At 41.2% G+C, this 24,370-nt stretch overlaps 1 long non-coding RNA gene across 2 annotated transcripts; it reads right to left on the bottom strand.

Moving 5' to 3' along the window:
• Window positions 1-1,003: 1,003 nt before the first annotated feature.
• On the bottom strand, window positions 1,004-23,318 carry LOC108434727. Of its 2 annotated transcripts, none has more exons than XR_001858391.2 (4): window positions 23,265-23,318; window positions 17,444-17,544; window positions 17,187-17,342; window positions 1,004-1,702 (listed from the first exon to the last, which is right to left on the bottom strand). It is a non-coding gene; the product is annotated as an uncharacterized LOC108434727 (long non-coding RNA). The 2 variants fall into 2 exon arrangements; XR_001858390.1 differs by lacking the exon at window positions 1,004-1,702 and adding an exon at window positions 16,199-16,235.
• Window positions 23,319-24,370: the final 1,052 nt, after the last annotated feature.

The raw sequence follows: 24,370 nt of genomic DNA, 5'->3' as shown, positions 1-24,370 counted from the left end.
TTCAAATGCAACATATCAAATGTTGAAACTGAGAAATTTTATTTACTTTCAATCCCCATATTGAATTTGATGCTCTTAAGTGGCACTGCATTAAAACAGATATGATTCTATAGTGGAAATCATTACCTGAGCTCAGAAACACTTTTGAAAAGCATGGTGTATGAAAACAGTCTGTTGCTGCTTACACAAATGCCAATTAAAACTCAACTCAAAGAAGAAACTGTACATAAACAGGATCCAAGAATGCTTCTCTGGGCCTGAGCTCATTTAAAATGTACTGAGGCAAAGCGGAAAAGTGTCCGGTGGTCCGACAAATCAAATTTTGAAATTAATTTTGGAAATCACAGACAGTGTCCTCCCAGCTAAAGAACATTTAGCTTGTTATCAGTACACAGTTCAAAAGTGTTCATGATAGTCTGGGGGTGCATTAGTGCACATGGTATAGGTGATGTGCACATCTGTGAAGGCACCATTAATGCTGAATGATATGTACATGTTTTGGCAACATACGCTGCCATCCAGATGACTTTTTTAGGAAAGGCCTTGATAATTTCAGCAAGAAAATGGCAAAACCATATTCTGCATGTATTACAGCAGCACTGCTCTGTATTAAAAGAGTCTAGGTGCTAAAACTGACCTGCCTGCAGTCCAGACCTGACAACACTGATAACATTTAACACATTATAAAACAAAAATCATGACAAAGGCGAACCCAAACTGTTGAGCAACTGAAATCCTGTATCAAACAAGAGTGGGAAAACATTTCACTTTCAAACCTATAGCGGCTGGTCTCCTCAGTTCCCAAACAAAAAGAAGGTGATGAAATACAGTGGTAAACATGCACCTGTCCCAACTTTTTTGGAACATCTTGCTGGCATCAAATGGGACACAATTTTTCAAAATACAATAAAATCTCAGTTTCAACATTTGATATGTTGTCTTTATAGTATTTTCCTTTAGAAATATGGTTTACATGATTTGCATATTATTGCATTCCATTTTTATTTACATTCTGCACAGCATCCCAACTTTTTCATTAAACAGTTACACTGAAGCTTCTGTGTATGTATGTAACATAAGCATCTGCCCTAATTATTACTAACAAGATTTGAGGGCCATCATTGGCACTATTCTTGCAAAATGGGTGTTGCTCATTGACTTTTGAAGTGAGCATACATCCTCTACAGGAAATGAAATGATTTGAGTTTAACATTTTGGGATTTAAAAAAACAAACAAACAAACAAACAACAATATCTGTCATATCTGTGTCATAGCACAGGCTAAATCGTGTGTCCCTCTCCCCCAAATTCCACCAACAAATCATCTATATTAATCAAGGGTGCCCAAACCTTTGCACACAACCATTTGTCATTTGCATTTTGGAGAAAGTGTGATGGTAACTCCTCTCCTCCACATTGAGAAGGCAGGTGCCAGCAGTGCGGTGCAGCAGGTGCAGGAGGTGCCAACCACATACAAACACTTCTGACTTTACTTTTCCTTGTTTCAATTACCCGTCAATGCTGTGTTCAGCCACTCACATTCCTCCCCCTTACCATCTGTTCCATCTTTTATTCATAAAGAACAAGGTGGTTTGAGCATCTACTGTGAGTAGTGAGAGCCAGAACTTCACACCAAGTAGAAGTCCACGCTTTTCTCTCCAGACTTGAGAAAGATCAATCACACCACCTCAACATCTTCAATCTGAAATCAATAGGGGAAGAAAAAAAAAATTCAACCCTTTCATGTTTCTCCAAGCTTTTGGATTGTCTTTGTTTAAGACAGATTGGTCTCTACAACAGCACATTAAATCTAATGCATTGGTGTACTATGACTTAGAAATAGGCCTTCAATTCAAGCCATTAATGTCAAAACAGTCAAAACGAGGAAAAAATCCCAGCTCTATTAGGATTCAAGTACTATGTTGTGTGGTTAGCTGTTCCAGATTAAACATGAACATTTGAAGCTTTTGAAAGACTATTTTACCTGAAGCTTGTGATAGACATGTTAGTATATATTAGCACATTTCTTTTACCTTGTAGCAATTTCAGAGTGACTCAGTAGAACGGCTGCTAGAACTGCCACTGCTGTTTATCATTTCTAATGAGCCACTGATTAGGCTGCTACCCATATATACAGTCAGTGACATATCTAGAACGTCCAGAGGAGTGCCTAGAGTCATGCTTATTGGAACATGTTTACAGAACATGTTTGCTTGATTTTTACTGTAGCTTCATAATTCTGCTGATAATTAACGTAATAAGTTAGATTATCAATCACTGCTGTCTGATCCACCCAAACACACACTAACAAGCCACCACCATGTCAGTGTCACTGTAGTGCTGAGAATGATCCATCATCCAATTAATACCTGCTCTGTGGTTGTCCTGTAGGGTCCTGACCAATGAAAAACAAGGTGAAAGGAGGCTATAAAGGATACAGAGAAACAGATGGACTACAGTGTGTAGTTGTAGAGCTACACAGTGCACTTATATAGTAAGTGGAGCTGATAAAATGGACAAAGATATGAAACAAAGATATGGTTTCAAGGTCATGCTTGACCACCGTATAGCTTCATACTTGGCATCTGTTGTATCTATTGATGTGAATCCTGTAACTAAAGTGCCTGAGCTCTCAGCTTGAACCACTGAGGACCTGAAGTGTTGACACAATTTTGCTCCAAATTAGGTTTGTTCTCTAATTAGGTCTGTTCTTTGTTAAGGATGAGGTCTCATTAGTGACACTGTGAACTGTTGAAACAAACCAGTGCAAAACAACACACTTTCATTGATTAATTTACCTCCTTAACAAGAACAGACCTCGCTGGATCACACTGACTCTTCACAGACTCTAGGATCTTTCTGATAGAGATGCCTAAGGGGGCAGTCACCTTATTGACCTGTTTAGTCAATATTTCATCTAAGTGAAAAATAGAGCTGTTTTAAGAATGAGCAAAGTTGAGGAAATATTGAGCTGGTACCTCAGTCGCCAGTGAGTTCAAGCCAGGTGGTGATCTCAAATAAGACGAGTTTGATCAGGCACTCTGACTCGCACTCCTCCTTTTCTTCTTTCTCCACAAGAGGCAATTCTACAGCCTTGGGTTGCCATGTTTCATGTGGAAACCCTGTGGTTTTTTCACAGCTGGTCACTGCTTTTTTTCTTGAACATAAGTGCCATGTGATTTCCCTCAAAAAGGCTTTGCAGGTGTGTGAGCATGGGCCAATTACAGTGATGAGCTATTAGAGGTTGGAGGTCCCTGCTGAGAGTGTACAAGGTAAGACCCAATTTGAAGCGGAAATTACGGCAAAGGCAGGAACAGATGGATGAGCAATGGGAGAGTTTGAGAGAGTTAACTATCTTTGCTTGTACTGAAATAGCCTTGCAGGCTGTAACCTGAACTGACTTAAGATGAGGGGTGGAGTCTGAATCAGTAAGTATATTATATTTAGGTGTTAACAAGCCCAGTTAGCACACAGACATAAATATTTATGTAGAAGTGGCAGGGGGGCATCTATGAAGCATGAAATACATGGAAAAAAAATGGAATCACAAAATTATTTTAAACTTTTTTTTTTACGCACAGTTGGTTTAACAGTGTAACTTGGCTGTAGTACTGCTGACAGCAAAATGGGGGGTTTAGTTCCCTGCTTGGGCAAAACTCCTAATACTACATTCACCCATATCTACCCATCTGTCACTCTGGATAAGAGCATCTGCCAAATACATAAAATTAAATGTCAGGGGCATCACTAGAAATGTCTGGATGGGAGGGCTTGGCCATCACTTATGGGATTTGGGGGCATGCTACGCCAGTCAGTTCATCATGATCTCTTATAGCAGCAACTTTTGGAGTAGCATTATAGTTATCGAGGCAGCGAGTATTTGAGACACAGCAGCTGAAGTAATTTCAACAAGTGCTAGCTAATGCCATCATGCTAATACATGCTAATGTTAACTGTTGTCAGTCACAATGGAGAACAGCAGGTTTAGCTTTGGCTACTGTATGTATCCAGCCATGCATTTAACTAATATTGATAGAATTATAAGAAGCCACATGAGCTGGAGTGTAATTTTCAAATAATATAAATATTGCAAAAATATACATTAGCTGAAAAACAGTCAAGGTTATTGTAACGCCGGGGAGCGAGATGTGCTGAGATATGTGACTTATTATGGGCAAATCCAGGGTCGTGGTCAAGCCAGTCCAGATTCCAATAATCAATACCAAGCGTAGGATGGACAAACATGACTAAGAACACCAATATCCAAAACTGTACAGAACAAGCCAAACAAACAAATCAAACAAACACCAGCCAAACATCTAACAACAAACAAAGACCTGCAAACACACAGGTGGAAACACAGGTGGGAACAATCAGGGGCAGAGTAAAAGGGGCTGGACTGGGATCAAAACAAAAAGCACATGGACTAGACTGAAACAAACGCACATGGAAGATCAAAAGGCACATGGACCGGACTGGGAGGGGCCAGTCGTGACACTTATATTGTTGCTTGTTACAGTCAAAGTTTAACGTTGCGCTCTTGTGCTCGTTGGTGTAGGTTCAATTGTCCTCAACCCACATGACCTTTATGTGGTCATCCATGACTCCAAATGGAGGTCAACTCCCCATTCATGCATTCAACATGGGAAAGATCAGAATAATAAAATTAGTCCAAAAATAAACGTTAAAAATCTTCAAAAACCATTGTTAACAAAGTCAAACCCATGAAAATATCTATGTCCACAATTAGGGAGGTGATCAAGCCGAGTGAATGAGCTGAGGTGAACCTGTCTGGAAAAGGACCCTCACAGACACTGCCTAGAACTGATAGAGCGGCAAAAGTTTGTCTGAGGATTATGGGTGGAGATTTGGAGAAATCGGCAGCATCATGCAGTCACAAAGTCCCCAGAACTACAGGAAGGTGTGACCTCCAGGCCAAAAAACTATTCGGAAACTGTGCTAGAAGAAAGCCTTTTCTTTCAAAGAACCACAAACAAGAATCTGGAGTTCACTAGTCGCTAGTGGCACTTTGACTGGAACCAGGTTCTGTGGTCAGATGAGCTAAAAATCAAGCTTTTTTGGCAACACTCAAGGTTGGTTTGCCAGTTTCTGTTTTCTTCGATGAAATTTACTTCAGTGAAACATTAGATTTCTCTCTCATATATTTGCAGAGCCCCGCTGATAACATCCTGTATAAATAAAAATAATGCATGGCCACGCCTTATTAATGCGTGGGAATGAGATCCTAAGCGTGGCCATGACTTAGTAAGGTGTGGGAATGAGATCATTGCTTACTAAGTTGTGGCCACACATTAGGATCTCATTTCCACACTTTACTAAGTCATGTCCATGACTTAATTATCTTGTTCCCATGCATTACTAAGTCGTGGCCACACATTTTTATTTATACAGGATGTCACCATCACGGCTCCGTATATATTCAATGTAAGTCCCCCACCCCCACACACAAAAATAATAATAATTACTTTTTTTTCCACACATCTTTACTGAAGGTGACTGTATTGCTATATATTTACTAGGCTAGTCTGCTGGGCTAAGTATATCCAGACTACACCAGTGATATTAAGCAGTTTCTGATTCCCACACTTGCTTGAGATACATTGACACCATAGGTGTGCAGTGTTCCCTCAGGACAAACATTTGCTGTGTGTTTGTTTAAACAGAACTGACACAAATGATAAACATTTAACAGCAAACAATAGCAGGACAGAAATAGGGAACTCAAAATAGATGGATGTTCTAAGAGCAAATAAAATTATCATAAGAGAATTTTCTCTTATGACAGTTTGTGTACACACACACTTCATTACTGACATAAATCAACTTATTGAAGGTGTCAAAGGGGGTGTTATCTATTTGATTTCATGTCACCGAAGACAATACACAATAGCTGCTCAGGTCCTGAAAGAAGAATGAAACATTGCTGTAATCAGTGTGAGACCATGCGGTGCAGTAGGATGATTTATTTTGTGTTTCTTCGTCAACTGCAGAAGGTATAAATCAAAATGAGTCTTGTGTTAATTAAACTACCATCAAAATGAAAGATGACTTTAAACACACAGAGAGAAGAATCCCTCTTGAACACAATACATTATCTTCATGTAGCGCTTTTGAGTAAAGATGCCCATCCTGCTGTTTCTGCTCTTGCATGTTACTGAATGAATATTATGCAAATGAGCTGAGCATCGAAACATCAGAATGTTGATAAGAGGCAAGGAACCTGCTTGTGTCGCACCCATAGTAAAGCTACATGAGCACATCTAGTAGGAGATTAATTACAGTGGTTGAAAATAAAGGAGGAAAGTGGGCGATGACTGCATTGGAGTCTGCAGCATTACTACATAGGCAGTGCTGCTGTTTTAGTGGCGAGTGAAGCGATGCAATTAGCTCTAAAGTACAGTGTTAACTTACTGTGCAGGGCTATTGTTTATATTAAACATGCAAACAAAATAAAAACACAAACTTCACCTTACAAAAGCACATGGGTCTTTGCTGTGCTTAAAATGTTTTAAAAACTGAAATCTAAGAGTGCTGCAGCCCCCTCAGCACCCCTATTCCCCACATCCATGAGGATAAGGGCACTACAGAGTTGAGGTGTAGAAAAGGCTGGATCACTGAGACTGCAGAAGTTAGACGGAGGGCGATATGGAAGCCAGAAGACGATGATGTGAGGTTGTAAAGGTTGATAGACCAGACTGGAGGGAGTGAAGTTATCAACATAGATGGCATCTAGAATAAAGTATCAGTCAAATATTTGGGCATTAAGCTGAAGTTTGTGTCTGAGACAAATATAGTCAACTTGATCAAGATGAATTTATTTCCAACATTTTTTTTCTACCTGCCTCTTTTCCTGTCCTTGGTCCCTCCAGAACCCCCTATATTTTGCACCTTGTGTGTAATTCTACATTTGTTATTCCACACTCTTTAGTCTTTACTACTATTTTAAAACATAAAATAGTAAAACTGCTGTTGTATCTGTAATGTAAGAATTCAGTTAAAACAGCACAGAGTGGTGCAACCATTTAAGCACTGGACCCCTAGTCAGGAGATCTTGAGCCCAATCCCTGGTGATGCTACAGCCATTGGTGCTTTGTACAGTACAGCAAATATGTACAGCAGCAATGTGCATCATTTCTTTTAAGTACATATAAAAAATGCAAATATATTTGTGATCAATGTTAAAATTAATGAATCTATTATTTCACATCTTATTACAGTAATTCCACACCAACTCTCTTACAGCCTGGCTGACCATGACATGAAAACTCCCATTTTTAAGTTTGAAATAATATGCAAGTTAAAATTTGACTAGAGTTGTTCAAACTGTACATAACTGTATATTCCTACAACTGGTTAATTTATTAGAAGATGCATGAAATGTTTTAACTTTGAAATTCGCTTAAAGTAGCACTGCAAGTCATTTAATTATTAATTTTTGCATGCAGTATTTGAAGCAACACTGCCTTTAGAATGATCATATTTCTCAAATCATTTTCTCAAATATTGTGCATTATAAACTATATTTTCTTAAAAAGGAAAAATTATTTCCTTTATACTTTATACTGCATTAGATCAGTTATGTCTCAACATATAAAGAAATGAGAAATGTTATTTCTCTTTCGTGGTTTATTAGACATGCAAATAAGACACAACAGCAAAAGAATGAATGGAAAAACTATTTCCAAAACTTTATAACATTTCTGGAAGAAAATTTGAGACACAATATATTCTTAATTTTTTGTTACTAGAGAGATACACCATGCACAGAATCTTTTGCAGAAGCACTCAACACATGTCAGCTAAAGTAGATGCGTTTGCTTCGTGTTGCATCTTAATTGCTGCATATGCCCCACATGTTGCACCCAGTGCTAAAAATGTACAAGGCATTCATAACCTGCATCATCTCACTGGAGAGTAAAAAAAAAAGAACAGGAGGGATTATATAAAATCTGGCAACCAACAAATGGCTGTGCTCCCAGTGGGGGTGAGCTCATATTAAGCCTGACACATGCATGAGGTGGTAATGATTTATTACTGCTTTCAGTGTCCTATACTCAACGGAAACGTTGTGCACTACAGCATCGATGGGCAGACACCGTATTCCCCCCTGAAATTGTCTGAGAGGGTTTTTGGCATGCCTCCAAGCCTCAACACTGGGCTGATTTTAAACGACAGCTTCATGTCACATGCATAAACACACATAAAAGCCCTCAGGATGGAGCAACACCTGTGTAAACCGCAATGACAGAGCAATGACAAGACAGTGTTTCTGCCTGTGGCAGATGAACTGAAATTGAAATAAAAGGCCTCATGCACGTGTCTTTTTTTTAATCCATTTTTTTTTTATTCATCCACACTAACAGCATTTTTAAAAACTTGTCCTCAAGAGAATACAAAAACTCAAAAACACTCACATGAGCATGCCAGCCTAGCCCTCAAAAAGTTTGATCAAGAAGGTTTTAATCATGCATAGTGCTCAAGAAGACCTTGGCATGGTAGGCTTGCCTTGAAGGTTGTTGCACTTGTAATTTTGTAAGTACGATTCCTACCAGAAAATAAAAGCATGAAAGGCAAAAGGCATGGTGCTTGCTGTCCTGGGGTTGTTTACACTGCGATGGCTCTACCACAATCTCAAATACCCCAACACAGTCCTGATCAGGCACAGTAGTTAATTTTTTTTCTACTTTTGAACTCCAACTGGATTGTGAATGTAGATTTTTTACCAAGTCTGTCTTTGGTTAATGATCAAGTCACATTGCTTTAGAATAACAAGTATTTGGACCCCACTTAAAAGAAATGAGTGCAGTACATGGATTACATTTTCAAAAATGTGTATGGCCAAAATGCAGAGAGAGGAAAACAAAAATTTTAAAAATCTCCAGACACATGTGAATGCAGCCTAAAGGCAAGCACAAAGCCACAAATTCAATGTCTTCTACAGATTTGGCAATGCAATGACACAAAGTGAGCCAAACTGACCCCAGCACTAGATACATGAACTCACTAGTGGGCCAGCATTACAGTGTGCAGGGAGGCATACAAGTCAGTTGCAAGTGTTATTTGGGGCAGTCTCATACTTATTATAGACCTAGGCAGGAGTCAAAACACAAGCAGGCAACATGACAGCCATATCCAGACAGGCAAAGCAGGGGCCAAAACACAGGAATTATTCCTAGAAAACACAGCTTGGGGCTTAGTTAGCAACACAGAGACCAAGAGGGGGAACAAAGGGGTTTATGAATGAGGCTTAGTCCTAGGATGAATCACAGGTGTGTGTGGTGTAGAAGTTGGTGGAGCTGGAAAAGAAAAAGTACATGGCCTAGCCATGTGCTCTACTGCACACGCCCAGGAGGGGGTAGCTGTGAACCTACATAGCAACAGTGGGGAACTCGCCAAGCCTTCTACACCTTCAGTCAAGCCTTAATGATTTCCATCCATCCATCCATCCATCCATCCATCATCTTCCGCTTCTCCGGGGTTCGGGTCGCGGGGGCAGCATCCTGAGCAATGAAGCCCAGACCTCCCTTTCCCCAGCCACTTCCACTAGCTCCCTGGGAGGGATTCCGAGGCGCTCCCAGGCCAGCTGGGCGATATAGTCACGCCAGCGTGTCCTGGGTCTTCCCCGGGGTCTCCTCCCCGGTGGACTTGCCTGTGACACCTCCCAAGGGAGGCGTCCAGGAGGCATCCTAACAAGATGCCCGAACCACCTCAACTGGCTCCTCTCGACGTGAAGAAGCAGCGGCTCTACTCCGAGTCCCTCCCGGATGACCGAACTTCTCACCCTATCTCTAAGGGAGAGTCCAGCCACCCTGCGGAGGAAACTCATTTCAGCCGCTTGTATTCGCGATCTCGTTCTTTCGGTCATTACCCAAAGCTCATGACCATAGGTGAGGGTGGGAACATAGATCGACCAGTAAATCGAGAGCCTTGCCTTATGGCTCAGCTCTTTCTTTACCACAACAGACCGGTAAAGAGCCCGCATCACTGCTGACCCAGCACCAATCCGCCTGTCAATCTCCCGCTCCCTTGTACCATCACTCGTGAACAAGACCCCAAGATACTTAAACTCCTCCACTTGAGGCAAGAGCTCATCCCCGACCCAGAGAGGGCTCTCCACCCTTTCCCGCGTGAGAACCATGGCCTCGGATTTGGAGGTACTGATCCTCATCCCGGCCGCTTCACACTCGGCTGCAAACCGATCCAGTGAAAGCTGAAGTTCACGGCCTGATGTCCCCAATAGGACCACATCATCTGCAAACAGCAGCGATGTGACCCTGAGGTCACCAAACCGGACACCCTCCATCCCCTGACTGCGCCTAGAAATTCTATCCATAAAAATTATGAATAGAATCGGTGACAAAGGGCAGCCCTGACGGAGTCCAACTCTCACTGGGAAAAAGTGTGACTTACTGCCGGCCATGCGAACCAAGCTCCTGCTTTGTTTGTACAGGGCCTGAATGGCTCGTAGCAAAGAGCCATGTACCCCGTACTCCCGAAGCACCTCCCACAGAATACCCCGGGGAACACAGTCGAATGCCTTCTCCAAATCCACAAAGCACATGTGGACTGGTTGGGCAAACTCCCATGAACCCTCGAGAATCCTGGAGAGGGTAAAGAGTTGGTCCAGTGTTCCACGACCAGGGCGGAACCCGCACTGCTCCTCCTGAATCCGAGGTTCGACTATAAGCCGGACTCTCTTCTCCAGTACCCTTGCATAGACCTTACCAGGGAGGCTGAGGAGTGTGATTCCCCTGTAGTTGGAACACACCCTCCGGTCCCCCTTTTTAAAAAGAGGCACCACCACCCCAGTCTGCCAATCAAGTGGCACCACCCCCGATGTCCATGCAATGTTGAAAAGGCGTGTCAGCCAAGACAGCCCCACAACATCCAGAGCCTTGAGGAACTCGGGACGGATCTCATCGACCCCTGCAGCCCTGCCGCCAAGGAGCTTTTTAACTACCTTAGCGACTTCGGCCTCAGTAATGGACAAGCCTATTCCCGTGTCCCCAGACTCTGCCTCCTCACTGGAGAACATGTTGGTGGGATTGAGAAGGTCCTCAAAGTATTCCTTCCACCGCCCAATGACGTCTTCAGTCGAAGTCAGCAGCACACCATCTCCACTATATACAGTGCTAGTGGCACACTGCTTTCCCCTTCTGAGTCGCCTGACGGTTTGCCAGAATCTTTTCGGAGCCGACTTAAAGTCGCTTTCCAAGGCCTCACCGAACTCTTCCCACACCCGGGTTTTTGCCTTGGCAACGACTGAAGCCGCAGATCGCTTGGCCTGTCGATACCTGCCAGCTGCCTCTGGTGTCCTACAGGCCAACCATGTCCGGTAGGACTCCTTCTTCAGCTTGACGGCATCTCTCACCTGGGGTGTCCACCACCGGGTTCGAGGATTACCGCCCCGACAGGCACCAACTACCTTGCTACCACAGCTACAGTCAGCCGCTTCAACAATGGAGGAGCGGAACATGGCCCATTCTGAGTCAATGTCCCCCACCTCCCCCGATATCTGGTCAAAGTTCTGACGGAGGTGTGAGTTGAAGATCAATCTGACAGGTTCGTCTGCCAGACGTTCCCAGCAAACCCTCACTATACGTTTGGGTTTGCCTGGTCTGACTGGCATCTTCCCCCACCACCTGATCCAACTCACCACCAGGTGGTGATCAGTTGACAGCTCAGCTCCTCTCTTTACCCGAGTGTCCAGTACACATGGCCGCAAGTCCGCTGACACGACTACAAAGTCAATCATTGAACTGCGGCCTAGGGTGTCCTGGTGCCATGTGCACTTATGGACATCCTTGTGTTCAAACATGGTGTTCGTTATGGACAAACTGTGGTTTGCACAGAAGTCCAAAAACTGAACACCACTCGGGTTCAGATCAGAGAGGCCATTCCTCCCAATCACACCCCTCCAGGTCTTACTGTCGTTGCCCACGTGAGCGTTGAAGTCCCCCAGTAGGACAATCGAGTCTCCAGGAGGAGCACTTTCAAGCACCCCTTCCAAGGACTCTATGAAGGCTGGGTATTCTGAACTGCTGTTCGGTGCATAAGCACAGACAACAGTCAGGACCCGTTCCTCAACCCGAAGGCGTAGGGAAGCTACCCTCTCGTCCACCGGGGAAAACCCCAACATACAGGCGCCGAGTCGAGGGGCTATGAGAAAGCCCACACCTGCCCGCCGCCTCTCACCATGGGCAACTCCAGAAAAGAAAAAAGTCCAGCCCCTCTCAAGGAGATTGGACCCAGGGCCCAAGCTGTGTGTTGAGGTGAGCCCGACTATATCTAGCCGGTATCTCTCGACCTCGCGCACCAACTCAGGCTCCTTCCCCGCCAGTGAGGTAACGTTCCAAGTTCCAAAAGCCAGTTTCAGCAACCGAGGATCAGAACGCCAAGGCCCACGCCTTCGGACACTGCCCGATCCACAATGCACCGCACCCCTACTACTGCCCCTCCCATCGGTGGTGGGTCGATGGGAGGGGGGACTCATGTAACTCCTTCGGGCTGGGCCCGGCCGGGCACCATGAGTGAATGCCCGGCCACCAGACGCTCGCTGGCGAGCCCCTCCCCCAGGCCTGGCTCCAGGGTGGGGCCCCGGTAACCCTGATCCGGGCAGGGTACACGAGTCCTGCTTTGTTGTCCTCATAGGGGTGGTTATGGATCACACTTTGTCTGGCCTGTCACCTAGGACCAGTTTGCCATGGGAGACCCTACCAGGAGCTTTTGCTCCAGACAACATAGCTCCTAGGGTCCTTCAAGCACACAAACCTCTCCACCACGATAAGGTGGTGATCCATGGAGAGGCCTTAATGATTTCCTTCTTCTTAAATAAAAAATTACATGTCTGTAATTTTAAGCTCATTTATTTCAAAGAATCATCATGTTTGCTGTATTTAAACACTGCATGTATTCAAAAGGTTCAGTCTTGGTTAGAATTTAAACTCCAAATGTAAAAAAAAAAGTATTCAATCAGAAATCCAGTTTTTTTCTTAAAAGTAAATTCAGCTAAGCAAGCTCAATTCAGCCAAGCTCTCCCACTGTTTTGGACTTTAGGAGCTAGACAGAAAGCCTTACACATCAGATTAACAGCCAATGCATTTAGTAACTAGGTTTAATTTTCAATTAATTCAGGCCTTCTCAAAATCTAAGCTATGGCCTTCAAATGCTTTCATTTACCATCAGCGTACATAGCGCCTACTGTCACTTCGAGTTTTACTATTTAGATTAAAGCCATAAACCCTTACTCTATATTTCAGATGTCGGGTCTCTATTCTAGTGCAAGTTATTTGTCTTTTTTTCTCAGTAACAGCTTCTTGACAACTAAATATCCTTTCAGACACAGTGTTGAGTTATCGTCTCACAGTGGACAGATGGACAGAAACACCCATAGATTTTTTTCAGATCTGAAACCAAAAGGGGAGATTGATTTTCTTCTCTCTCTCCAAGATGAAAGCTTCAAGTACTGTTTATCTGATGGTGGAAGTTGTGGTGGTCTAGTAGGTCTTGTACAGTTGTTAGTAGTCTTGGTTTCTCTATATCTTTTAATCATTTTCTGAAGACCAGTTTAGGAAACTCCTGTTTTTTCATTAGATAATGCCTGTACTTTAGCACTGTACTCCATCTTCTGCAAATCAGTTTGATATTAGTGAAAAAAGTGATTTGACATTTGAACTTTGATTATGAACATTAACTACTTTTGGTTACTCTTTAGCTTAAAAAGCAGTTTTTGAAAATGAGATGTATAAGTGAAGAACCTTTAGTATGTTGAAAGAACCTTGACATAATTAAAATATTTTATACCAATCAAATGTTTTCACTAGAACGCACTCTCAAGACCACCATTGATGAAAATATTTTTAAAAGTGAAGAAAAATAACTTTTTCAAAGCATTTTTGCCATGGCAAATATAACTAAACATGTAGCTATTCAATGAATGTACTGCTGTGCTGTGCTTCACTGTTGCAATTATACTCAGTATTGTGTGTGCTGTACCATGCATGTAATATGATATGATTGTACCTAGAACATTCTGTTCAGCCTATATTGTTTACTCCTACATGGTCTGGTCTGACACACCTGTCACTTGTCATGGACAGACTGGGCCTAATCTTGGCATCAGTCCAGCCTATATGAACATAACTATCCATTGTTAATTGCTCTTGCTAAATGTCTGGGTACCTGCATGCAAGAAAAAAGACCAAACCTCCAGACCTCAGGGTGATCCCTGGTTTGACAAGAGTTTGGATTCTTCAAGTCAAGTGGCTTTTGTCATTCCATCTGTGTACAAGTACACAGTGGAGTGAAATTACGTTCCTCCAGGAACAACACGGTGCAACAAGGAACACAAAGTACAAACAAAATTAAATTAGAAACAATACGATAAATTACAGACATTAGACAGTTAACAGACAGGACAGCACAGCACCGACAGCACTCATTTCTGGACATGAGGTAGTGGAATAAGGTGCAGAGATATGAACATGCTGTGATCTGTGAGTCATGCAGTCAGATGACATACAAACACAGCAGTTACTGATGTAGAAAAAACCTGAGTAAGACAGTGAAAACAGTGTAGTAGCAATGTTCGAGATGCAAGTAGAGCATCAAAAGAGTTGTGTGTGGAGTGTGTGTGTGAGGGGGCGGGGGTTAGCTCTGTCCCTGTGAGTTTAAAACCTGATTGCTTGAGGTGAAAAGCTGTTGCAGAGTCTGGCCGTGGTAGCACGGATGCTCCGGTACCTTCTGCCAGGCGGCAGAAGGGAAAAAAGGCCATGTGAGGGATAGGGTCGTCCACAATGCTGGTGGCTTTCCTGATACAAATTGTGGTGTAGATGTCCATGATGGAGGGGAGAGAGACCCCAATGATCTTCTCAGCTGTCCTCACTGTACGCTGTAGGGTCTTGTGGCCTGAGGCAGTGCAATTCCCAAACCAAACGATGATGTAGCAGCTCAGGATACTCTCCACAGTCCCCCTTCTGCAGTTCTTCTCCATGTAACTATATTATTACTGTTCATAATCAGTTGCATGTCCAAATGATATAACTAACTTGACAGCTGGTTTCCTATATTTGGATTAAGTCCAAGTAATTGCCAAACCAATCATTTTCTAAGAGCCATTTAGAAAGCCTTATTTTGAAGATTGCTGCTGCAAAGACTTTAAGATCATATATATATTAGCCACTGAGGAACAGAACTAATGTCTCCTTGAAATGGGAATTAATGTGATCTGAGATGAGTGTGCTTGTTGCGTCGTATGCACCACTCACCCCACGGTGGATAATGAATGTGAACAATCTGCTTGAGATATGAGACAGTGGGCTTCAGTGTCTGCGTTATTAGATTGTAATTAGAGAAATACTTCAGAGGACCCCCTTAAACAAGCCCAAATTGCCCTGAAGAGGCTGAATGTGTCAACTGGACCTGATTAAGACTTTCTGGAAGAATAAACATGGTAATCAAGGATGTCACAAGGCCAGTTTTGGGGATTGGGGGTTAAAAATACAATAGTATTTAAGTCATACAAGCTTTGTGCATAATACAAACTACAAAGAGACAGATCTACTTGTGCCAGTTTGAGCAAGTAGCCATTTTTGATACATGTTCCGGGACCCCCATCCTTAAATGTCTAGTGATGCCCTGACAAACTGAAAATAGCAGTCATCAGGCTGAGAGAAGAATATACACAAAAACCTATCCACAGGCATATATACACCTAGAAATATACAAACATATGCAATAAGATCTATACTGAGATAAAAAAGAGGAAATGCAATAAAGGTTTTATGGACTGATGAGTCTAACTTTTAAACATATGGAAGCAACAGAAGGCAGTACATATGCTGATAAAGCAACAAAACACTTCTATTTACATCTACAACCACAAGTCAAGCATGGTGGGAGATCAGGACAAGTTTGGGGATGTACAACATTTGGAGTTGGTTATTTGTTTTAATAAAATACAATGTACAAACAAACTATCATACAATACAATCTGGAAAAAACTTTCTACATCAAGATAAGGATCCCAAGCACACTGCTGAGAATATTAAAACAATTATCAAATAATAGAAGCTACTGGTGTTCTCAGAAAAATGGCTTAACCAACTCTGACATCAATGGGATTACTTGGATTGTGAGAAGCAGAAAATGCAACCAAGTTCTTAGACTGAAGTTTGAAGGTGTGGAAAAATATCCTTGCAAATTTCTTTGGAGAACTGAAAGCAAGATGACAAATTTTACATGAGCAGAAATTGGAGTTGATGCATCTGTATATATGCATATACACACACCCCCATATATATACACACACACACACACACACACACATCATTACCCTGAAAATGTACAAGAAAAACACACAATATTGATGTAAGCTGGTCAACGTTTCATATTCTCTATATAAGCAGTGCTCAGTCACTGCACAGCTCTGCCTGAGGCTCCATCTCAGCAGACAGTTTCTATGGTGCAAATAATACATGTTGAAAAACGGCCTCCATTACAGCATGAGAGAGGCTTCACTGCTACATTGCAACTCATTGACTGCCAGGAGGGGGGAAGAGGTGATGTCTGGTGGTGTGTGGTGGTGTAGGAGTGTGTTGGAGAAGCATATATGGCCATAACTACCTGTCATTGACGGAACAGATGACTGACGTAAGCCTGAAATTGCTTCCTTGAGGTGCGTCATGAGGAGTGCGTACATCAGATGTTTCATCTCCATAAATGACACTTTTATATGTGTTCGTCAGCTTTTATTTCTGATTGTTTTAACCTTTAGAAGTTGATCTCAAAAAAATGGTAACATGTAACATCTCAGGTGTATTAAATCCTAATGCTTATTATTCAGTAATTCGCTGGAATACATTGTAGGAGGTCTATAATTTCCTTTCCATTTATGGAGTTAAGTATTTACAGTATATCTTGTGGCTCATTAAAGCAAGTGAAGAAATTCTGTTGTATCAAAGTTTCAGCTGAGACCACATCCAAGTTAGAAGAAAAGGGAACATTTTACTATGATTTATATTTGTGTTTTGTGAGGGAAAAAAAAAAACATTTTGCTGTTTACAGTTTAAAATAAAAACAGGCAAAAAAATGGAAAAATATTGACTCAAAACTGACACAAAAAAGACACTCCATGTTTGTGACCAACATATTAGCATATGCCTTACCTTGAAGCAGTTTCACATTGAGAGGCTGGTAAACAGTTGCTGCTGCCATTTGCCATTTCTTTCATTCCATTGTTCAGGCTGACGCTCATGTTCAGTTAGTGATGTACATCAGACTTTCAGGCCTTGAATGACTTGTCCTCACCCAACCGGTCTGACCTATAGGAAATCAAAACATGATGGTTGATTCCTTTTTACTTCATAATTATGCTGATAGTTGGCCAAAAATGGCTTGAAAAAGTCTGGTTCTATTGACTTACATTAAAAGTTATGTATGTTTTTTCCTTCTCTTGTAAAGTTGTCAGATTTGGAGATATGAGGTTTTTTTCCGACAACAGTGACTTGCAGTTTAAATACGATTCTACAGAATAAAGAAAAAAAGAATTAAAGTTAGCCGACATGCATTAACCACCCCAAGGCCTTGAGGGTTTCCCTCTGCCACTCTCCCTGCCTTTGAACAAGACAATTAAGTCAAAATGAAAAAATTAGTAGCCTCCAACTAAAATCTGGTGATAAAATTGTAAGTCGCTCTGGATAAGAGCATCAGCCAAATGCCATAAAAATCTCTGAATAAAATTAATGCTTATAGAGCTGCTCTTTTATGAGAAGACTGGTCTGTTTAGGTGAGAATGGAGCTCTCTCGTCTTCAGAGACATATCTACTAGAGTCATTGGAATTCATAATCTACTGGAGTCATTGCACTTCATAATAACTTGAGCACACAGTAAAGACCTACAGTTAGGCCCAGAAATATTTGGACAGTGACATGTTTTGGTATTTTAGCCGTTTACCAAAACATTCAAGATATGGTTGTATAATCAACAGGAGTGTAAAGTGCAGACTCTCAGCTTTAATTTGAGGGTATTCACATCCTAATTGTAGGAAGGGTTTAGGAATTATGGCTCTTTAATATGTAGCTGCCTCTTTTTCAAGGGTCCAAAGGTAATTGGACAATTCTCAGAAGCTATTTTGTGGGCTGCATGGGCTATTCTCTCATCAATCCATCATCAATTAGACAAGTAAAAGGTCTGGAGTTAATTCCAGGTGTGGTATTTGCATTTGGAAGCTGTTGCTGTGAACCCATAACATGCAGTCAAAGGAGCTCTTAATGGAAGTGAAAGACCTTCGTTAGGCTGAAAAAAGAAGAAATCCATCAGAGAAATAGCAGAAAGGTCAAATCAACAGTTTGGTACATTCTGGGGAAGAAGAGCCCATTGGTGAGCTCAGGAACACTCAAAAAGACCTGGACATCCACAGAAGACAACAGTGGTGGATGATTGCAGAATCCTTTCCATGGTGAAGAAAAACCCCTTCACAACATCCACCCAAACTAAGACAACTCTCCAGGAAGTAGATGTATCAGTATCTAAGTCTACTATAAAAGACGACTTCATGAGAGCAAATACAGAGGGTTCACTACAAGGTGCAAACCACTAATCGGCCTCAAAAATAGAAAGGCCAGATTAGACTTTGCCAAAAAATGTCTAAAGAAGCCTGGAACTTCTGGAACAGCATTCTTTTGACAGATGAAACTAAGATCAACCTGTACCAGAATGATGGGAAGAAGAAAGTATAGCGAAGGCTTGGAACGGCTCATGATCAAAAGCACACCACATCCTCTGTAAAACATGGTGGAGGCAGTGTGATGGCATGGGCATGCAGGGCTTCCAATGGCACTGGTCACTAGTGTTTACTGATGTGACAAGACAGAAGCAGCAAGATAAATTGACGTGTACAGGGATATACTTTCTGCTCAGATTCAACCAAATGCAGCAAGGTTGATTGGACGTCACTTCACAGATGGACAATGACCCAAAACTTACTGCAAAAGCAACCCAGGAGTTTAAGGCAAAGAAGTGAAATATTCTGCAATGGCAGAGTCAATCACCAGATCTCAAGCCGTTCGACCATGCATTTCACTTGCTTAAGACAAAACTTAAGGCAGATAGACTCACAAACAAGCAACAACTGAAGACAGATGCAATAAAGGCCTGGCAAAGCATCACAAAGGAGGAAACCCAGCGTTTGGTGATGCCCATGAGTTCCAGACTTCAGGCAGTCGTTGCCAGGATTCTCAACAAAGTATTAAAAATGAAAATGTATGGTAAAGTTAATTTGTCCAATTACTTTTGAGCCCCTGAAATGAGGCTTTGTAGAAAAATGGTTGCAATTCCTAAACATTTCATAGGATATTTTTGTGCAACCCCTTGAATTAAACCTAGAAGTCTACACTTCAGTTGCATTTCAGTTGTTTCATTTCAAATCCAATGTGATGGCATGCAGAGCCCAAAATCATGAAGATTGTGTCACTGTCCAAATATTTCTAGGCCTAACTGTATGTGCTCTTGTTTCAGGGTGGAGTTGTGTGAAACTGCTATGACTGAGTTTAATCCAGCACAAATTTCAAATGTTATGTATTAAATGCTGCAGTGTTTAACATTCTGATGCCAACACATTCAGTTCTGCCTTAAACACTGCAGCAGTTCTGTTCTGATGCCTAAAAGCATCAGAATGTAACTGTTGCACTGTTTAAGGCAGAATGGAAAGCTTATATATAATATGTAGCCAACTTAGTCAGCCTAGTCAGAAAGCATTTAAGCAAATCACCCTTGGCTTAGCACTAACAAAATATTAGAAATCATATAGGGATGCTATGAAAAGTTAGCATTAGCTTTGTTTTAACCATCTTTTGCCATTTGTGACCCAAATTGAAGGGCTAGCTCTAATAGTCAGGGTTCACCACTGGAGAGGCATGTCTTTTAAATCATAGGCCATTCTTTCTAAATATAGCTCTGAAAATGAGAAAATGGGTTTTACCTTGTACAGTTGGTAGATTTGTGTTGGGTTTTACAGAGTAACGTAAAATAATGAAAAAATGCCAATTAAAACTTTCATACTTTTTTCCCCCAGAGTATAGTAAATAAAGTAATCTGATTATAGTTTAAGAGGGGTAATTAGTGATTTGCTTTGTTGCATAACTATCCCAACACTGAGAAACTTTAGTACATCCAGCATCTATCAGAATACAGTTGTATGCAAAGGTTTAGATGCCCCTGGGCAAACAACAAGGTTTTGTTGATTTGAAGTGTATAAAACATCCTCTACAGAGAACACACTTCTGCATATTTTATTTTACAATTATTTTTCATTTACTGAATTTAACATATTGGGGGAAAAAAATAATAAAACTTGGTATATGAAAAAGTTGTCATTTTATATTTTATGTGTTTTATTTGCAATGTTAAATTGAACAAAAACACAGGTAAGCACTAAACATTGTCCAAGAATGCCAAATTTAAGTGTATTCTCTGCAGAGGATGTTCACTTATTTTCACTTAAAAATCAACAGAAAATGTAATTGGACACAACAGTAGCATACAAAGTCAAGTTTGCTAGGCACTGGTGTTTTCTTTCTGCAGCACTTTTGGTGTAACACATTTAACTCTAAATGCAAACGTAAGCCAGTATTACGCACTTCAGATGCAGAAAAACAAAAATAACTTGACCGGTCACTAAAAGAAGTGGTTCTTTGAATTTACTTGTTTCTGTTAGAAATAAAGGTTCTGTGCAGGTACATTTTTCGTTCATCAAGGTTTAAACAAAGCAAATGTACCTCAAGTACAACAGTGGTATTAAGGTGCAATTGTGCACCTTAAACCCATTTTTTTCTCCTCATAGAAAAGTATATTTGTACCTTTTCATGACCTAAAGTTTTAAAACAGAACAGTACATTAAAAAGCCTGTAGATGAGACAGGTGTGTGGAGTCAGTTCAGTTTAGACAATATAATTTCAATGGATTATGGTACAATTATGTTCCCTGACTAAAGGTACTGAGATGTAGCCTTGAGGGTCCAACCCCAGTGACTAAAGGGCTACTGCGCCAGTGACGTCATACTGAGAGTGAATTTGTACATCAATTCCACATGAACAAAAAAATACATCACAGTTCTTGCCAAAAGCAAGTAAAATCACAGTAATTGTGTTGACGTAATGTCATTCATGTGGAACCCATGTATATTACTGAGTCATTCACAGCTATTTTTTCATAGCATTTTTTCAGTGAAATGGAACAAAAGCAGCTTGGCCCAATCACACAATCATAAAGAGTAAGTTTCATAGATCAGACTTAACAGCGTAAAACTTGCCATACAGCTGTTGACAACTCTGATCTGTCACGATACGCCACCTTGTCATAAAATCCTGCTTTAGTGCTGTGAGGTTTATTTGCTTAGATTTTCATCTGTGTTCAGTCAGAAATGAGCAGGGAAACCCACAAGACTACCATTACAGCTGTCACATGAGCAAGAATGATGTCAGAAGACAAATACAATAAGAGCAGGGGAGCAGGAGAAAAAATAATGTGGTAATTAATGTTAAATATTAATAACACTTTTATATGGTAACTATAAATGTGTTGAGTAGGCAGCTCTTGACTTTTTGATGAAAGTTTAATAATGAATGGTTTTCTTATTATACTTCCACACTCAGCTCTTTGAGAATCTACTGCGAGGACCGTAATCATTTTTCCCTCTACGCAAAGCAGCCGGAGTGAGATTTAGCATTTGATTCTCATTTCAGATGAATCCATTAAGCCTAGATGGTTTGAGGCATGCAATCTTTTACAATGGTTCCTACACATTGAGGTCACAGTACCATCTTCATGGCAGGTCACGCCCAAATGAATGATTGAAGTCTGCTGACGATGTTATTGCTGAAAGCAGTCATTCAGAGGGAGTTGAAGTGAAAGGCTTCATTCCGGAGAAACTTGCCGTATCAGAATTACTTGATAGTGATGGGAACCAGACATCTGAGTTCTTAATCACCTCTAAAAGCTCCCTCACACAGTTATTACATTAAATGATTACAAATCTGTTGCCTGATGTCTGAGACATTGATAGATTTGTGATACAGTTGGGAGCTAAAACATTTTTGTTCCAATCCATTGGTGGTGAAGAGGTTGTTGTAAAGCAAAACATTCCCAAAGCAAATAAACTAGATTCCATTGTTTTGAAGTAAATGTGTCCCACAGTCTTAAAATCAGTGGAACACATTAAGAATCGTCTCTACCGAAACATACTTTCCGCAATTAAGTAACCCGTTTTATGTTTTGAAGAAAAATTGCATATGTTTGCTAGTTATGTACTGGCAAGTGCAGTGGTCTCCAACCCTGGTCCTGGAGATCTACCTTCCCTGCTGAGCTACACCTGCTTCAGCTAATCAGCCTCTTCCCAAGTCCTTGATTCTCTAGATCAGCTGATTGGACACAGGTTGGAACTAAACTCCGCAGGAAGGTATCTCTCCAAGACAACAGGTGGAGCCCAAAATAGTGGGGATTATGCATTCATCAACATTTTCAGATGGATAAGACAAACTTTCTTTACAGTACAATTCGAGCAAGCATGGCTAAATGTACACACATACACTGGATCAGGCATAACATTATGTCCTTGTTTCTACGCTCATTGTCCATTTTATCAGCTCCACTTACTGTACAGGTGCTCTTTGTAGTTCTACAGTTACAGACTGTAGTCCATCTGTTTCTCTGATACTTTGTTAGCCACTTTTACCCTGTTCAGGACTATTTGGGTGGTGGATTATGCTCAGCATAGCAATAATACTGACGTGATGGTGGTGTGTTAGTATATGCTGTGTTGGTTTGTGTTGGAGTGGATCAGACACAGCAGTGAGTCCAATCATTGTCCATTCTATTAGACACATCTGTGTTGTTGGTCCACCCTGTATGCAGAGAAACAGATGGACTACAGTCTAATTGCAGAACTACAAAGTGCACCTATATAGTAAGTGGAGTTGATAAAATGGACAATGAGCATATGTGACAGAACGAACAAACTACTTAAATCTATGCCTTTCCGTATTCTCACTTTACTCAGTCCCATTCAGTCCCTGCTCTAGTTTACAGTGGTTCATGCACTCTTCCTCACCATTTTGGTAGTTATTGCAGCTGTTTTACTCCTCATTGCAATATTAACATTTGCTAGCCTGGTAAATTTCACCTTTTGGCAGTTTAAACATGAACTTTACATCTTTATATTAGTAGTAGGTAAAGTTTCCATACTTACATGGGCTGCATCTTAGTGTCCTGGTCTGGGAAAAGGCCCAGGCCATGTTCGAGCTGTCCTTAAATAACACCTGGGCAAGTTCAGACATGCCCAGTAGCACCCTGTTGGAGTGTTCCATTTGGAGGGGGGGTTCATGGGGTTTATGCAGTCTGAAATGTTTTGGTGTTATATAAATTGTTTTTTTTTTTTCTGCACCTTTTAAAATTGTGATCAGACTGTCAATTTAGAACCAGCATTTCCTGTATTCTGCATTTTAATGAATCAGTAATTTTCTTTGGCCATTATTGTCTCCCCTGCAGAGGAGAATGAGTGGTATGCACTGGTTTAAGTAGACCAGTGGAGGATATTTAAGGGCTCACTCCAGTTAAAGGAAGGGACTGGTTGGTAGTTGAGCCAATGTGCACTGGTGGAAAAATTGTTGTTTTCCTTGAAGTTGCAAGCCTACTTTGTAACAGTACTTCGTAGATTTTGTTTGTTGTTTTCTAACTTTTTTTGGGCGTTTCCTCACCTTCACCGAATAAATACCCTTGCACTGAATGTACTATTGTGATTTTGCCATCATTTTTATTTTAACTCACAACCTTCGCCGAGCATATCTACCCTCACCTGCAAGCAAGGTGTGACAGCATAGAAACATGTAGGTGGTCATAATGTTATGCCTGATTAGTGTAAATTCTGAATGTGTGTACAGAACACTTAAACGTGTGGTATAAGAATACATTAGCACTTTCAATGGAACATATTTGTTTTAAACCAGACTGTACTGCAGCATTAGAAGACATCACTTGACTATTGGTAGAAGTGTTTGAGATCTTAATTGATGTAAATATATAATTTTTTTTTTTTTTTAGGATTAACCTGATAACCTTTTTCTGGCCCAGTCAAACTCCACAGTGATAGTGAAAAGTGTCCCAGATCATGTCCCAGTCAGTCTCCATAGTCATGGGAAAAGTATCCCAGTTCAGGACTCCATCACACTCCACAGTCATGGTGAAAAGTCTCCTGGCTCATGACCCAGTCAACTCCACAGTCATGGTGAAAAGTGCCCTGGCTCATGGCCCAGTCGAATTCCACTGTTGTGGTGAGAAGTGTCCCAGCTCACAGCC

Source organism: Pygocentrus nattereri, chromosome 12, assembly GCF_015220715.1.
Source record: "Pygocentrus nattereri isolate fPygNat1 chromosome 12, fPygNat1.pri, whole genome shotgun sequence".
Lineage (NCBI taxonomy): Eukaryota > Metazoa > Chordata > Actinopteri > Characiformes > Serrasalmidae > Pygocentrus > Pygocentrus nattereri.
This window is presented reverse-complemented; position numbering and strand designations above follow the sequence as displayed.